Genomic DNA, 18362 nt, shown 5'->3' on the forward strand with positions numbered 1-18362 from the left:
ATTAACAAACACAAATAAAGAAAGTGAAGATTAAGAGGAACTCATGGGATGCTCCTGTACCCATGATACTCATTGGTAGAACCATCCAGGATCTGTTTTGGCTCAATGGTCGTGTGAATCAGAGGTGATCCCAGGCTAAAAGGCTATGCTTATGCCAGGCTGAATTAAACAAAATGTACTCCTTTAGTACGTTTTTTTTTTTCTTTCTGTTCTGGCATGTTGCTTTGCAATAAATATGTCACCTAGCAAATTTTTTTTGTTTGTCTATATGTTAATGGACAAAGGAAGTAGCTAGTTCTCAGACAGGATGGCACCTTCTTCAAAGATAACCGACAAGAATGAATCAGTATTGTAATGCAAGGGTCACTGAAATTCTAAGACTCATTTGTGATGCAATTACAAAAGAAACAGATGTGAAGGTGTTGAGACCTACTCTGACTACTGTGATGGGTATAGGGCTAGCTGGTTAATGACCAGTCTCCACAGTAACAAGGAAGTCACAAAAGACTTTGGCTATATAACTGAAACTTAATGAAAGGCTGAGTAGTATTAAGTGTGGACTTGCTATATCATCTGTGAAAATTAGCTAATGATTTTTTAAGGTAGAGTACTACTTGTATCAGCTAACTAGGAAACTTAGCTTGAGTTAGATCTTCTGTATGCATTCTATACTTATTGCACCTGTAATGGAAAAAAAAAGCAGTATTAGCAGAATCAAGGATATAGCATCCAAGTGGCATAGGGACAATCCAAAAAAAGTAACTTCTGGGGCTAGGTCTTCTGAAGATGACAACCATCTGAGCAAAAGTCAAACACTCCAAATCAGGGACAGCAAACAGTTCAAAACCTGTTGAATATGGTAGGCAAAGTCACTCTATTCGACAGTTTGTAAGCCAATCCAGTAAAACAAAAACTGGCCAGGTCTCAAGTGTGTAAATGTCACAAATCACTCAACAAGTGTAATGTACCCCGTGCTCTGTAAAAGCCAAATTATAGCAAGATTAGATGGAGCATGGGAGCAGTTATAAAGTCCATAACTGGTGTCCTTCAGCTAAAATTCTATATCTGGCAGGCAGCTCAACAGTCAGCAACAGTGGTAAAAAGTACTCTGTAGCCAGGAGACTCAGAACCACAAGGGATGCCACTTAGTCTGGGGATGAAATGTTTATTGGCCAAACCTGGACCACCATTACGTCAAGTCACCAACAGTTTACAATCCATCATATGCATGAACAGACCCCAGCTGCCAATGAACAAGATTTACTGATAAAAGTAAATGACAGTCCCCAAGAGCAGTGTCACCAGCGCCAAAGAATGATACTGCAGTATTCTGGATGAAATATGGTCATTACCTCACCAAAAACACTCAAACTTCCCAACACTGCTACAAACAAAGGTCTGACAATAAAGTAAAGCCATAAAAGCAGTTGAGACCATTAATGCTACAAAACATAGAACAAGCCAAAGCTAATTAGCCAAATAAAACACAGTTAGTGGCCAAGAGAGTACAGTTGTACAAGTTGAACTTAACCGTAACAGTAGATGTTCAGAATGGTCACTGCTGCAATAGCCTTAGCTATATGGGCTATATCCTGCCAAGGATACAACAGCCAGTCAGCTTCCAAAGATTCAGGACACCTTCCATGCACCCAAACCATCACGCAGCTTGAGCTGAGCTAACTAAAAGACAACTTTGGGTATGAATACCTTCAGAGCTTTCTTGCCAGCAGAGAGAGGGAGGCTGAGCCTTGAAAGGACATGGCTAGGAACAAAAAAATAAATGTCCACTGTGGGAACTCCCCACTGATGGATCATTTATTGGAAGATCCCTCTGATGAAGTTTCCATTTGGGAGGATCTGGCATACAATTTGGCTCTGACTGAATGTAATATGCTTGGAGAGTGAGGCTGTGCTGTGAAGCTATATCCCAAGCTAACATAGCTAGATTGCAAAAGGGGCATGACCTGGTTTCCCCTTGTTTGTTGATGTACCACATGACTGTGGTATGGTCTGTAACTACTTGAAGTTCCAGGGAATTAAGATGGTTCAGAGAGTTGAGTGCCTTGATCAGGGCAAACATCTTCATGTGCGTGCATCTGTCCTTGGTATCCTAAACCCCCTGTACTTTTAACTTTCCTGAAACTGCTCCCAAAAAAAAGTCCAAAGAATCTGTGATGACTGACTGCTTTGGAGGAGGGAGGGAAGAAGGGGAGACCTGGTTTTAAGGGCATCAGTTGGCACCACCAAAAGATTCTTCTGACAAACCCATGAACTGGGATTTGAAAAGATAAATGGTTTTGATGCTGGCACCAAAGAGATTTTGGATACCACTGTATCCTTCTCATGTGGAGACTTGCTAAGGATATCATGAAAATCAAAGATGCCATGAGACTCAAAATCTTGAGGTATTTTCTCAGTGTGACCAAACTCTGAGTGGAAAACCTTAAAACAGACCTAACAGTCTATTTTTGTTTCTGTAGAAGAAAAGCTCTTTAACTGGAGGTGTCTAGTTGACATCACAAGAACACAATCCTGTGTGAGGGAGTCAAAGACTTTTGAATGTTCTCTTGGAATACAAGCTTGTGTAAGAGATCTCTCACACAAGAGAGATTCCTGACACTTTGTAAAAGACCCCACAATGATAAGCAGGTCATCTAAATATGGAAAAAAATGTGCACACCCTGTAGCCTGCAATGAACTATAACTGGAGATAGACAATGATTTTGTGCAGTAACTAGTCCAAAGGGTAATGCAGAGAACTGATAATGTGATCCAGGCACCCCAAACCTTAAGAAATATTTGATGTCTGGATTAACAGGGATGTGATGAGCATCTTTTGTCTGGTGTTACCAGGAAACTTGAAAAAGGAAGAGATAACAGGTTGTGAAGGGACATCATTTTGAATTTGAACACTATCACAAATAAGTTTTGGAAAGAAAGATCCAGAATTGATCACCAAGCATGGTTTTTCACAGGTACTAGCAACATCACTGAATAAAAACCTTTCCCACCCTGGGAAAGAGGAACTGGTTCCATCACTCCTTGGGATAGCATGTGATAAAGAATAGGTGGAAACAACTGGATGATGAGAAATGACCCTCAGGAAAGGTGGAATTTCCTCCCATTGCCTTCTGTAACCTTGACGAATGACTTCAGAACATATTTATCTGAAGCAATCTGTTGCCAAAAAGAACAATGAAAATTCAGACTTTCTCGAAGAAAAAAGGGGCCAGGGTGGGAGAGGGTCACAAGGTCTCTTGAATAGTCAGACGTGCTGGACTGTCCTTACTTTTGGGAGGTTCGAGACTTCCTTTTGGAACCCCGATGCCATTTCTTCTTAAATGTCTGTTTACCAGAATTTGGTTGAGAATGTTTATTCTGTTTTTTGCCAAAACTAGATGAGAGAGAAAATCTCTTGAATAATTTGGAAAAGGAGGTGAAAATCTTAGAGATACCCTAGATCAGCTTGCCCTTTTCCTCTTACGTTTTGATCACCTCTGAAGCAGGGGGGGGGGGGGGATTTCTCTATCCAGGGGCGAATTTAAAATCTCACTTTTAACATAATCTGGGGAGGTTCAGAGAATACAGCCATGCAAACCTCCATAAAACAGCACCAGTGGCCATACCCCATGTAGTAGTATCATACATACACTGCAAACAATAAATAATGACCTGTGCAATAGAAGAAACTAAGTTATTTAAAGCACATTTTTCCTTACAAGATGAAACCGGATACACCACATTCCTCATACTTTCACAATATGTCAGAATAAACTTTAACATACAAGCTTGACAATTCAAAATTCGGAAATTCTAAGCTGCAGAAGTATACACTTTTTTCCAATACCTATCAATAATTCTCCCATACTTATCAGAAAGAGTAGGATTGGAATCAACTAAGTGCTTAGCAGCAGTGAGATCAGCTAAAGCTATAGCTGCTGGGTCAGGTTTGGGAATAGTGTACAAAACTTTGAGACACTACTGAACCCCATACAGCCTATCTGCCTGAATATCAGGTAAAATGAAAGCAGTAACACACACATCCTCTAAAGCAGACAGCATTCTTCTGTAATAACTCATAACATTTTCTGAGGGACAGAGAAACCTTAGTTTTCTCCCACTGAAATCACTGGCACATCCTAGCAACAGTCTCAGAGAAACAGAACCCCCCCATAGGGGGGAAATCAGACACTGAGTTATCATCAGAGTTTGAATCAGAAATTTGAAGGGAAAAAAAAAGACTATATCCATCCTTGCATCTTCCTGTTCAGATACAGAATGTTGAAGCGCTTCAGGAAGAGGAATCCCTCTGTAACAGAATCTACTTTACAAGACAGACCAATAGCCTAAATTAAGCCCCGAGTTAGATCCAGTAAACCATTCCAATCCAAATAAATTTGAGGTGAAGTACACACATGCCTGGTTTTCTGTTTCTTTTTGACAGGAAAATGGGGCTAACTGTGTTACTAATTTCATCAACTGCTTCCTTATGGTTGGGCACAGCATTCTGATACAAATGGGAAGCCTTCCCTTTCCTTTACAGAGGACCAACAAGACTCTCTCTCCTTTGTCCACTGAGGGGACCACAACAGCCACAGATGACGCGGCTAACCCCTGGTCCACAGTGACTAAGTGTTGCACCAGAGGAACCCCAGGTAAAAGATAAGTGATGTGAGGTACAATAAATGGCCACTGCAGAACCACCCACCTGTGGCTGAAGTAAATTGCTAGCTTGCTGTGGTGGGCAAAGGCTGTTTTGCTTAACTTTTTCTTTTTTTGGCTGGAAGAAGGACCAGTGGTGGAATTGGTAGTTTGCTCCATTGTGAAGACAAAATGGTAGCTCTCTCCAGGGAACACAAACAGTAACTGCTGATTAACACTACTAGTCCACAAAAGCTAGTTCTGTGACAAAAAAAAACACAGTAAAAAACACTTAAAACACACTCTGCAAGCTCTAGAAAAGAAAAATAAACTTCTTCATAGTAAAAATGTTTTCAGTTACTTTACATTACTTTTAAACTCACAGAAAAAAAAAAGAAGTCATGTACTCACCATAACGTTACATGTTTGTTGTCCATCTCGCCACTCATTCTTACTTGGGTTCAGAGCCGATCCTCGGCTCTGACTCAGCCGAATACACAGCTGGAAGTCTCAGACTTGGCTCGTGGCAAGGTAGGTATCCCATGATGCAGTGGTGCAACTCTCCAAATCTTGTTTGCTGCTAACATACTAATGAGGTTTTTTATATATATATATCTATATATACATATATATATATATATATATATATATATATATATATCTGGGTTTCATACGTTAGACCTACAGCTCGGAAGATCGACACTCAAAACACCGACACCAGAAGAACGACGAAGCAGATGACCAACAAGTCGTAATCCCGACAGTGAAAACACCGACAGGGGTAACTTGTGAGCGCGACCCGGTAAGTGTGTGATAGTGAGGGACTTAGGGTTAAGGATGCGGGTAAGGTAAGAGTGCGATAGTGTCGGACCTTAGGGTTTGGGTTAAGGTTAGTGCATAGATAGTTTTGTGTAAGGTGTAGTGTAGGTTTTTAGGTTGTTGGTGTGCTTGTGTTGTGTGTGTGTGTTGTGTGTAACAGTGAACTTTTTGTTTTGTTAAGTGTCGGGATTGTGGTGTGTCGGGCATGTGAACTTTTGTGTTTTTGAGGTTTCGTTCTTCTGGCGTCTGTGTTTTGAGTGTCGATCTTCCGAGCTGTCAAGTCTAACGTAGTGAACATATATATATATATATATATATATATATATATATATATATATATATATATATACACACATATATATATATATATATATATATATATATATATATATATGTATATGTGTGTGTGGGTTTACTATCAAAATTGCGAATGGCACTACGTCGACTGTCATATACTCGAACATGGAAGTCCGAAATCGGTAATGTCGAAGACAAAATAATCCATCTAGGAATGGTTTTAACAAGGGTCGAGTTAGGTGTTCAGTAGTATTCCGAACTACAAACATCTCCCCTACCTCGACCTATGTTAAAACCATTCCTAGATTGATTATTTTGTCTTGACATACGATTTCAACTTCCATGTTCGAGTATATGACAGTCGATGTAGTGCCGTTCGCAATTTTGATAGTAAACCGTGTGTGTGTGTGTGTGTGTGTGTGTGTGTGTGTGTGTGTGTGTGTATATATATATATCTATATCTATACATATAAATATATATATATATATATATATATGTATGTGTGTGTGTGTGTGTGTATGGCCCCATGTCAAGGAGCTCATATAAAAAGGAAAGCTCACCACCAGGTCCACTAGGAGTTCTTGGAAGGAGGAATGGGGTTGTAAGAATGAATGATGAGATGGACAACAAACACGGAACGTTACGGTGAGTACATAACTTCTTTATGTTATGTTGTCATATCTCACCTTCATTCTTACTTGGATGGGACAGTGTCCCTAGCACCTTTTTCCTGGGTGGCTCACGAGAGTACACCTTTAAGCACAGTGGAACCAACGGAGGCCCTTTCTCTGGAGGCCAAATCCACTTTGTAATAATTGATAAATATAGGAGGATTGGCCCAAGTAGTTGCAGCACAAATACTGTCCATAGACATTCTGGCCTGAAAAGCAGAGGATGTAGCTAATGCTCTGGTTGAGTGACCTCTAATTCTGAATGGTAAGTTTCTATTATTGGAGGTATAGATAAAGGTGATACAACTTGAGAGCCAATTTGAAAAGGTGATTTTAGATACTGGCATACCCTTTTTTGCCTATAGGAAGTTGATGAATAATTGATCAGATTTCCTGAAATCTTTAGTTCTATGAAAATAGAATCTGAGCTGTCTATGCACATCCAGTTGATGGAGTTTATACTCTGCCTTGTTGCTATGGTTGGGGAAAAAGCATCAGGAGCTCAATGGATTGATATTGGATTGAGAGCAAACCTTAGGTATAAAGGATGGATTAGTTCGTAACGATACCCTATCTTTATGAAAGATCAGATATGGATGTCTGATTGACAGTGCTTGCAACTCTGAGACTCTTCTGGCAGATGTTACAGCTACTAGAAAAATGGCCTTCCAGGAAAGAAATTTGAGGTCACAAGATGAAGAAGGCTCAACTGGTGGCAATGTCAGTTGAAACAGGACAAAATTTAAATCCCCAAGGAGAAAGTGGTTCCTTAAAAGGAGGTCTCAATAAGGAAGTGCCTTTTAAAAATGCTTTACACAACCCATGTGACATTAAGTTAGGAGAATGGTCACCAATGTGGAAATTCAAAATCGCAGCCAGCTGGACTCTAATAGTTGCTGCAGCAAAGCCTTGCTGAAAGAGTTCTGCCAGAAATTCTAAAATGGACTGAACAGGTGCGGAAAAAGGGTCAATATTTCTATTTTGGGCCCAGTGAGAAAATCTTTTCCACTTGCTAGTATATAGTTTTCTAGTAGAAATTTATGAGAGGACATCAATATGTGTTTGACTGCAGGAGTGAAATTCTGAAGCCTGACTAAAATTGGAAGTGGAGCAGCCATGTTGTCAAGTTGATGGCGTGGAGAGAAGGATGAAGTGCTCCTGACATTTGTGTCAGAAGGATCTGGGTCCAGAGCCCATGGCTTCTCCTGAAGATGAGGTCAGAGGAAGGGGAATCAAATCTGCCAAGGCCAATATGAGGCAATGAGAATCATCCCGCTTCCCAAGGATTTTGTTTTCTGGATGACTTTGGGTATGAGGGGAAATGGGAAAGCCATAAAGAAGTCCCAAGGGCCAATCATGTACAAGTGCATCTCTCGGCGTCTCCCCCAGAGGGGGAATTAAGGCAAAGTAGCTGCTGCACTTGGCATTCATGGGAGTGGCAAAAAGATCGCAGCAAGGATGACCCCATTTCCGGAAAATCTCTTCAGTTATATTCTGGTTCAGAGACCACTTGTGAGGCATTAATATTGCCCTGCTGAGCTTGTCGGCTATCACGCTGGATTTCCCTGGGATGTGTGTTGCGACTAGAAAGCGTTGGGAAAAAATTGCCCATTACCAAACTCTCAGAGCCTCACGACAAAGTGGCTATGATCTGGTTCCTCCTTGTTTATGTACCAAACTACCAACATATTGTCTGACTGTATTGCAATTGTCACCATTGGAAGAGAGTCGCGGAGTGCTTGCAACACCAAAAGCACTGCTCTCATCTCTAGAACACTGATATGCAAGTGGGCCTCGTGGTCTTGCCATATACCTTTGACCGTCCTTCCCAGATAATGCCCCACAACCCTGTCTGGGAAGTGTCCGTGGTCACTGTAGCAACAGGTTGTTGTGGAATAAAGGGTCCCCTGATAGTCACATGGTTGGACTGAATCCACCACCATAGGTCCTTTTTGCATGACTCCGTTATTTTGATCAGGTGGGACTTAGGAAGTTCTTGAAGCGACCACTGGGAGAATAGTAGCCACTGAAGGATTTTCATATGCATCCTGGCGAGAGGAACTAGTGTTATGGTTGAAGCCATTGTCCCCAGAAGTTTCAGAACTACCTTTGCCTTTACCTTGTCCTTTGGAAGAAGGTGAAGAATTTGCTGTCTGAGGGCTGAAATTCTGTCGGCTGGAAGATGTGCCATCATGGAAACAGTGTCTAGGTTTGCACCTATGAAGGTAATATGTTGACAGGGCAACAAGGCAGATTTTTGTAAATTGACTGTTATGCCTAACTGAGCACAGATTTCCAATGTCACATCCCTGGCCTGTTGGAGTAGATGCTTGGTGGTGGAAGATAAGAGCTAGTCATCCAGATATGAAAACACTTGGAATCCAAGACATCTCAAGTGAGCCATTACTACTGCCATACATTTGGTGAACACTCTGCAGGCTGCAGTGAGACCAAAGGGTAGAGCTCGGAACTGATAATGACTGGCTCAAAGCCGGAAGTATAAGTGACTGCTTGATGGTCTGTTTATTTTTATGTGGTAGTATGCATCTTGGAGGTCTATTGAGCACATCCAATCATCTTTCCCCAAGAAGGAAGTACTGACTGCAGTGTCACCATTTGGAATTTTGACTTTTTGACAGATTTGTTTAACTTGCTGAGATCCAATATGGGTCTTCAGTCCCCTGTTCTTTTTGGCACCAAAAAGAATCTTAAGTTCTGAATCCTGTTTGGTCTGTGGGGACTTCTTGGATGACTTTTGTCCAGCAACTTTTAGATTTCTATACCTGCTTGCTCCTTTAGATTGGGTGGAACATCCGGGATTGTTCTGATTTGTGAGACAGGGTGGCAAAAGGGAATGGAATATTCTCTGGATATTATGCTTTGTACCCACTTGTCTTTTCTGATACTTTGCCAGGCTTCTGGGTACAAAGACAAATGTCCCCTGACTGCCTTCAGAGTAGAGCAGATGGGCCTCCTTTCAGGAGCACTGATAGGGACATCCGTGAAATTAATCACGGTTTTGCGGACCCTCTCTGCCTCTAGGATGACGTCTACCATTGTTGCCTCCCCCTCTGCCCCTGGGGAAGGATTCACCTTGTGCATTTTGGAAAGCTCCCTGGGATCTTTTAAACCACATTTTTCCACTCTTCTGACCTTTAGGGGAAGGTCTTGAAGGTACAGAAAAACGCACTCCATCAGCAGAGAGAGTTTTCCCTTCCCTTCCTGCTTGCATCTGGTGAGTGTGTCTTTTACTTTGGATCCAAAAAGTGAGGAGCCATCAAAAGGGGCATTAGTAAAGGTAGACTTAAAAGGTTCCACAAAACTACACAAGCGCATCCAGTGGTGTCTCCTCAAGGAGACTCCTGAACCCGCTGCCTTACTCGCTCCATCCGCTGCACAAGATATTAGTCTCATGGTGGAGATGACAGAATTTAAGGTGGACAGCTGGGAGGAGACTTTCACAGTCACCCCCGCAGCTAATGAACCTTGTAGAACATCTCCTAGCTCTTTCAAGAGATCTCTTTGCAGCCTTGTAAAGTGTGTGAGGTAGATCAGCAATTGGAGTGTAAAAGTCACGGATGAAAAGACATGCTTCCCATATCTGTCCATCATTCGAGAATCGTTCGGAGGATGAACAGATGAGGATGCCTCAAAGTTCCTTCTTGGTGGCTGCTGCCACCACCACAGCACCTACAGGTACACCTTTTTTGAGAAAATCTTTTCCAGTAGGGGCTGACAAAAACTTGTTTGGCCTCAGAGGGACTGGTTCCACAGTGTCAGGTGACTCTCATGCCTTTCGACTGACCAAGTCCATTAGTTCATCAAAAGGCGGAGACACTCAGGAGTCTGAAGGTTGAGATCCAAACGCCTTCAGGTAGAGACTCCTCATCAGAAGGGGTGATGGTTTTCAAGCTGCCTCTCTGCTTTAGGATCTCCAGGATATCTGCAAATGAGATAGCATTAGAGGACGACTGTAGGGAATCTTCTGACTCCTCGAGGTCAGTGTCTGAGGTGACGGACTCATCAGGGGAGTCTATATGCTTCCTCTTGCATGTCCTCTTTCGAGGGGACTCAGAAGGGTATTCTGGGAAGGCCTCAGAAGAGAGGGGTTCACCCAATGGGAGATCCTGAGGTTCTGAACCTTTGCTGTTCTGTGGATGGGGTGGTGCCGAGACAGTAGCCAGTGCCTTGGAGGGAACGAATGCCGGTATCCCTATGTAGAGCTGTAGCAGGGGACAGCACACTCATCAGCTCGAAATCAGATCCCACCAGTTCCGAGGATATCTCCGGTACCGAGAAGACAGAGGACACCCCTGGCCCCAGAGAGACTGGCTCCGAGGCTTATGTAGGAGCCCAGCTCACCCGAGCCGATGTACCGAGGGGAAGGCTTGGAACCGAAGTAGTTCGGGTCCGAGCGTCCCCCCAGGGCTGAATGGAGAGCCTCGGCTCCCAGACATCACAGACAGCACTGAGGGTGTCAGAGCAGATATTGTTCCATAACCTCCGAAGGGGGTCCTGGAAGTGATGGTTCTACAGTAAGCAGTACCAGCATCCAGCTTGGCTCGGAGGAGGAACAACAATGGATGCAAGAGTCTTGGAAGGCTCTGAGACCTGATGGGTCGGAGCAGAGAACAATTTAGCTAGCATTGGCGACTTCAAGAGTCTGTGCACCACCCGCTCCACATCATCATCAGACAGGCTCCTAGTGGACCTGGAAGATAGAGATGGTGAATGAGATCTCTCCAAAATGGGAGATCTCAAGATAGGGAAGACCGGTGGAATATCAATGGACCGTCTCCGAGACAAGGTATCTTAAGACCTTGGGGCCGAAGAACCAGGCTTGTCAATAATGATGACCTCCGTTGGTTCCGAGGCCTGTGGAGCCGAGGAGGTAGATGGCTTAGAAATTTTTGACAATTTTTCTGGGGGCTCAGACTGACCCTAAGAGACAGGAGATGGCCTTTAAGATGGTTTGTCCCTCTTAGAAGAAGCATTCTGCACAGCTTCCTCTAAGGTTGGTTTCAAGAGCCCCTTAATCAATTTGTTTCTCCTCTCCTGTAACACACATGCACTAAAAGAGTGGCAGAAAGTGCAATTCTCCTGTGGATGTACAGCCCCGAGACAATATACATAAATGACATGTCCGTCTAATTGACATTTTCTGTGTACATTTCTTGACATCTTTTAAAGCCCGAAGGCTTATGATCTTTCTCCCAGGTGTCTTTAGACATGTTTGGAGGAAAAGAAGTTCCCAAAAGGATTTACAAATAGCAAATAAACTCAGTACACTGCTAGATATATAAACACACACTAACCTAACAAACACTGCACATCTAAGAAATATAATTAGAAATATAATTAGAAACTAACTTGCTCCGACTCAATACGAGCACTAGGACCTCTAACTTAAAACAGACCTAGACACAAAAGATAGAACACACTAACACTACAAGCCCTCTAACTAAAACGGGCCATTAGCTCTCTAATTTAAATGAGTTAAGTAACAAACTAGCTAACTAAGAGTGTAGACAAAAAAAAAACAACAACACTACAGGTATCCCAAAAAGGCACCACTACAGTAATTAACTACAGGATACAAATACAGGCCTGCGAAAAAATGACGGCCAAACAATAGCACATAACAGCAGAAAGGGAGATAACTGAGCTACATGCTAAATCTAACTAAGCACACAAAACACTAACTAATGCACGAATCCTAAAAGTTTAAGCTAGTAAAATATAAAATACAAAAAACTTAGCCATGGCCAAGAACAGCACATCCAACCTGGTGGTGATCTTTCCTCTTTACATGAGCTCCTTGACTGTTTGTTTCTCCTTGACATGGGGTCATACACACACATACAGATATATATATATATTACACCTCATTAGTATGTTAGCAGCAAACAAGATCTGGAGAGTTGCACCACTGCATCATGTGATGTCTACCTTGCTACGAGCCAAGTTTGAGACTTCCAGCTGTGTATTCGGCCAAGTCGGAGCAGAGGATTGGCTCTGAACCCAAGAAAGAATGAAGGCGAGATAGGACAACAAAAATCAAAAGGTGCTTCAACAAAGTATTAGTTTAAGGGTGTGCACACTTATGCAACCAGCTTATTGTATTTTTTTTTATTTTTTATATTTTTTTTCCAACAGATTTGTTTTTCAATTGAATTGTACAGGTTATAGGTCACACTAAAGGTGGGAAAAGTTTTGAAATTATTTATTGTGGTCTCTTTTTTATATCACAAAAACCTGGCATTTTAACAGGAGTCTGTACACTTTTTATATCCACTGTAGCTAAGGGTACTGCAGAAGTGATCAAGATGACAAACATCTCAGAGAAACTATAATCAGGAACACCAAAAGCTAATTATCTAGATAAAGCACAGCTACTAGCAGTCATGTGGATCAGGTGTCAGGAGAATAAAGGTGGAATCACCAAACACATCAGTTCTGAATGTCTCAATGTATCAACAGTTTTGATGCTGCAGGCCAAAAGAAAAATGGAACCAGAAAGTGTCAAGCAGCTAAAACCCGTGACATAGTTTAAGCAATGAGTTTGATTCAAATAATAAACAACTTGAACAAGTGAGACAAGTATTGAGCTTAGAGTTTTGAAAGCCAGGGCACCACTGTATTGGGCATGCCCACCTCATAAGCAGGAAAAGGAAAAAATATATATCTGTTATTATTTGTGATGAAATACGTTTTCTGATGATCAAATCTTCAAACTACAACTTCAAAGTATTCAAAATACTTCACAGCTGAAAGGGAGCTATAAAACAATATCTTTGAGCACCTTCTGTTCTGAACTTTCTGTTGGGGCCTTCTTTTGTGATGATGGCTGCTTTTGCTAGGAAACATGCAGCTTGATCTGGCACTGATTTACCCAAAGGCCCCTGATGTCACTGACATTATTCACAAGGTGGAAAATGTCAAATTACATAAATTAGCTGCTCTATCAGTTTTTAACACAGGCACTCCAATTAAGGTGTTGAATCGGATTCCCTGTCTTTAAATACATCTTATCCAAACACAAGAGATTACTCTCAAACCATTTCTGACTCTGCTTGTGGACACTACAGCTTTTGAGTGTAGCTTCAGTAAAGCTCAAAGAAAATGTACTTGGCATTGGCATTCCATATGGAGCAAAACGGGTCATCTACTCTTGCCACAGAAAAAAGGCATCATGAAAAGGATACAACGGATTTATTATTTTAGAGGTTTCCTTTTAGGTTCATAGGTTAGTACTAAGCTAACTGCCCTTGCGAGAGCCCAGCCTAGCCTAATCTCCCTGTGAGATTCAATTCAAACACTGTACCTTCTGTTTGTAAGGCAAACACCTTAACCATTAGGCCACCCTCCCAACCCTTAATTAATTTTAGTACTAGGCTAACTGCCCTTGCATTTCATACTAATAGAATCTAATTATGTGAGACTCAAAACTGTGGCTTGTGTTTGTAAGGCAAGCACTTTAAACACCTTTATAAAACATGACTTTTTTAAAAAGTGAAATGGGTACACATCCAGTAACAAAGGAAAGCAAGTCATAACATTTTCATTATTATTTCCCTGCACTACCTAAAGGTTTTCTTAACTATTTTCATTCACTAAAACATTATATAAATTGCCCAGTTCCTGCCTTAAATTTCACTATACCTACTCCTGAACATTATTCTGCTTATACTGTTCAAACGTTAGCACTTTCAGTCTTTTAAATTTAGAACTTCAATCAGAACAGGCTGCAAAAAACAATTGGTCTGCTTAAAAAAAAAACTTTTAAAAATCACTTGCAAATATCACCTGTGATACGGGAGTGTGGGAACCTCTAGGACAAAGTTGTTAAAATGGCTATGAAATATCTGAAAGGAACATCTTTTTATAACCAACTCTAATTGATGACTTTACCAGTCAAACGTAACCAGCAATGGTCATGATTACAAAAAATGTTCTGCACTGAAGTATGTCAGCTGATGGTATAAGGATTAAGAATATCCCAACAAATAACTGGAAAACAATTTTGGGAAACCAATATTTGGTTAAACTATTTAGTATCAGGACCACCTTTGTTATTAAGGAGCAAAAGAATTTAAAGCACTTGTTAGAAAAATAAGAAAACCTACACATTTCTTTATAAGTTTATAGCCTAGCTGCCCTCATGGCCCATTTTAAGCCTAGCCAATTTCTCCTTCAAAGGTGAGAGTCAAACCCTGTATCATGCATCTGTAAGGTGAATACCTTAACTATTATACCAACCCCCAACCCTGTACTCTGTAGCGGTTTCTAATAAGCCACTGCAGACTTACTCTTGTGGAATGTGCAGATATTCCCATTTTGCTGATGGAGATCCTCTACCAAACATAGCACATTGCAAAATGTAATTTGGTGCATCAAAACACTATACCTGTAACAGTTTTTGCATAGTATTATAATGGCCTGATGCAGCAGCTGTGAGAGCTGTGTGTAAAACCACACAAAAGCTCTCAAACAGAATTTGCAAACATGTCTATTCAGCCAAGAATAAAGATGGCAATACAGTAAACTCACAGTTAACTGGCACCCATGGGGATTGGTAGATGCCGGATAACTGTTGTTTCTGGTGGCTTGAGAGTTACTATTAAAAATAAGCCTGACTAATGCTGTACCCTATACTATTTGTTTGGTTTGACTTTTTCTTAGGTTGGGGAGAGAGGGAATTTATTCCCATCTTCCTTTTTAAAACTCAAACTCTAAAAATGTAGGGTATGTTTGTGTGTGTGTGTGTGTGTGTGTGTGTCTTGTATTTTTTCTTGCGTGTCACAATGATTGTAATGAAAGATGGAATGATCACAGCAATTTGCTGAAGATCAGAGAAATATGCTGGCAAAGTTTTGTTGGTAGCAGATAAACCTGATTTCAATTAGCTGATCAATATTTGTAGAATAAAAAATGATGCATTTTTACCACTTTACTTGATATTATGCATTTTATGTTGTTATAGTTACCTGTTTAAGTGGATTTTTTTTAGCATGTGATTGTACTTTAAGTGGACAGATTGGTCTGTAACCTGTTCTAGTGAAGTTCTGTAGTTAACAGAATGAACACACAATAAATATTCTCCTTTTCAAGGAACCTTTTTTGTGCAATGACAGTTTTAGTTTATTGGTCATCTCAGTTCTGCAAACAATTGTTTTTAATCTTGCCATAATACCTGCTGAAATCATCTGGCCAGTACAGTGAATTCCGACAAACTCACTGAAGAGCTTTGCTTCTCTGAAGGCAAGAAAACTCACCAGCAAGTGCCAAATCCTGAGCAAATGGGTCAACTTTTAGCGACATATTGTTAATGTGGTAGTTCCCTGGGGTAGATACCTTTCCAGATGACACAGTATCATTTAGTTTCAGACCATGACTTTGACCAGTTGTTTATTTGAGGCAAACCTTCCTGTAGGATGGCCAAGTCATTTGGGAATTCAATGACTGCTCCTAGGTTGCAGTCATCTGCAAATTAGTCAGCCAGAGCCCTTTGGTATTAGATTTTACTTCAGGTAAGTAGATGACAAACATGAGAGGTCCCAGCACAAAACCCTGGGGACGTTACTGGTGTCTTTGTGGAAGTCACTTTCCCTTATTTTGATCATCTATGTCCTTTGAGTCAGTTGGCAAACCAGTGGGTGACACTGAGGTTTATTCTCAGTATACTTAGCTTTTCTTCTATGCCTGAGTAGGGAATTGTGTTTGGCCAAGTCAGTGTATGTGGTGTGAACTGTTCTGCCTTCATCCACTGCTTTGGTGACATTTCAAAAAAAAAAAAAAAAAACACCAGGCTGAGTAAGCATGATCTGGCCTTGATAAATGATTAATTGCATGACAAGTCTTTCCATGGCTTTGCATATGAGGCTGGTCAGACCTGTGTCTGTAATTGCCTGGGTCTGTGGAAGGTCCTCCCTTATGCAGAGGAATGACCGTAGCTGTTCTACATTCACATGGTACAAAACCTGCATGAAGGTTGAGAATGAACAGTGCTGTTAGGTGTGACTAAATCGTGCTTAGTGCTACTTATAATGCATCCAGGGATATTGTCAGGACCCATCAATGCAGTATTTTAGCTTTTGATGGCACTTTCAGGACTTGGTCTTGTGTGACAGCTGGAGGCGAGCCAGTTCCAGGTATACTTTAGGTACAGACAGAGGGGTGTAATTACAATCAGCTATGTTAGCTGCATCTTCAGCCTCACTGTAGGTAACATTTACAATCAGCTCAGCACATTGCTGCGTTCTAATTTTGGGATTATAAACATAACTAAAAATGCCTTGTGACTGTCTTTGGCTTGGGTAGTTACTTTAGCCTCTAACTTGGCTTTGATCGATTTTATTAAGCTCCTGAGTTGCCTATTTCAGTGACAAGTGTTCTAACATTCTGGGAATTACTATTTTTACTTTTGGTCAAAATTCTTTTATTTTTGTTATAAAGCTTGTGGATATTATGGTTCCTCCATGTGGGTTTGTTTCTGGGCTTTGCCCTGCACTTGTTCCTATAGGGTACAGCTGCAGCTGTTTACACACCGTTATAGTGTGGTGGTGTAATTTTCCATATATTCAGTGAAGTTAACTGGGTTTGGTGGAGATTTTAAGCTGGCCAATGTATCACTTAAGAGTAGGTAGTTTGAATTAAAGACATTTCTACAGGTACCTTGGGTGGAAGGGATCTCTGGTTTCAATTTTATTTCAAAGGAGACTGCTGTATATTCAGACCTAACAAAGTGAAGATACACGTACCCAAGTATCTGATTAACCATCCCACTGTCTCCTCTACCTTATTTATTTGTATTATGTTAGGTGGGCGGACAGATCCAGAGAACCTTTTAGTCATGACCCGAACCAAACCAAAAGGCAGAATTTAACAGCTGTACACCACTAAAATACAAGGTAAGCATAAACTGGAAATCAAATCACATTTAAAATACAATGCAAACACAAACATGAAATTCAGTATTAGGTTTGCATCATAAACATAATACAGTAAACAAGTTCTGCTCTTGTTAACAGAACATGCAGTATACAAAAGTAAATGATCCATTTATTCATCCTAAGGGACTAGAACACGGGAACCAGAGGAAGCTTACCAATCCCCCTTATGCTGAGGAATACCAAGCTCCTGGCAAGGTGACAGTTCTATAATCCATTCATTCCCTGCACCTACGCTCCCCAAAAATCCCCATTCAAGGTACAGGTTAAGCCTAATCCCTTCCTGAGCAAGAATCTAAAGTCCAACTTGTTTGCTAGTCTCAAGCAAACCAGCTCCCCACCTTCTTCGAGACAAAAGTTAGGTAGTAGGCAACAGGTCAGGCAGACCTACCCAGCATTTATTCCCTGTAGCAGGTGTTCAACATTCACTATAGCTACTTCAACAGGGAGTATATAAGCACACTACTTCATACTCTCCCTGGAAATATGCAATTTGAGAGCACATGGCTCCTACTGCTGCCGACCAATTATCTCAACAAGGCAGCAAATAGAAGCTCTCTCCCTCAAAACTCCAAGATGAGTACTCTGGCATCCACCTTGAGAACTCAACCTTCTCTGCCCCTTTCCTTTCACAGCCTCTGCCACTAACTGAACTTAGAGCAGCTGAGACACAGTTATCCACTATGCAACGGGCTGGGCAAGCAGATGCATTTTTTATTTTCATTTTGTGGTCTAGCCAGCTTCCTTTCTTCCACATATAAAGGACCTGAAGATCTTAAGGTTCTTCTCCTTAAATTCTGTGAAAATAATTGAAGACAGACATCAATGAAAATGACAAAGAACAAGTTATGTTTTTTAAGAGAAAGAACTGACTGGGAAAGAGCTACACAGGACTGCTCAGCACTTGTCACCAATACTGAAAGTCATCCCAACTAAAAACTGCATCATACTAAAGGCTTTCTTCTGATGGGACGAGAACTATTG

At 41.2% G+C, this 18362-nt stretch overlaps 1 protein-coding gene across 1 annotated transcript in view; it reads right to left on the reverse strand.

Annotated features, from left to right (window-relative positions):
- The window catches only part of DNAJC13 (DnaJ heat shock protein family (Hsp40) member C13), a gene marked incomplete in the record, with an annotated part of 3140357 nt that overhangs the window by 1136893 nt on the left and 1985102 nt on the right, over window positions 1–18362 (reverse strand).

This window comes from Protopterus annectens, chromosome 3.part1, assembly GCF_019279795.1.
Source record: "Protopterus annectens isolate FY-2018-M chromosome 3.part1, PAN1.0, whole genome shotgun sequence".
In the NCBI taxonomy this organism is placed as follows: domain Eukaryota; kingdom Metazoa; phylum Chordata; order Ceratodontiformes; family Protopteridae; genus Protopterus; species Protopterus annectens.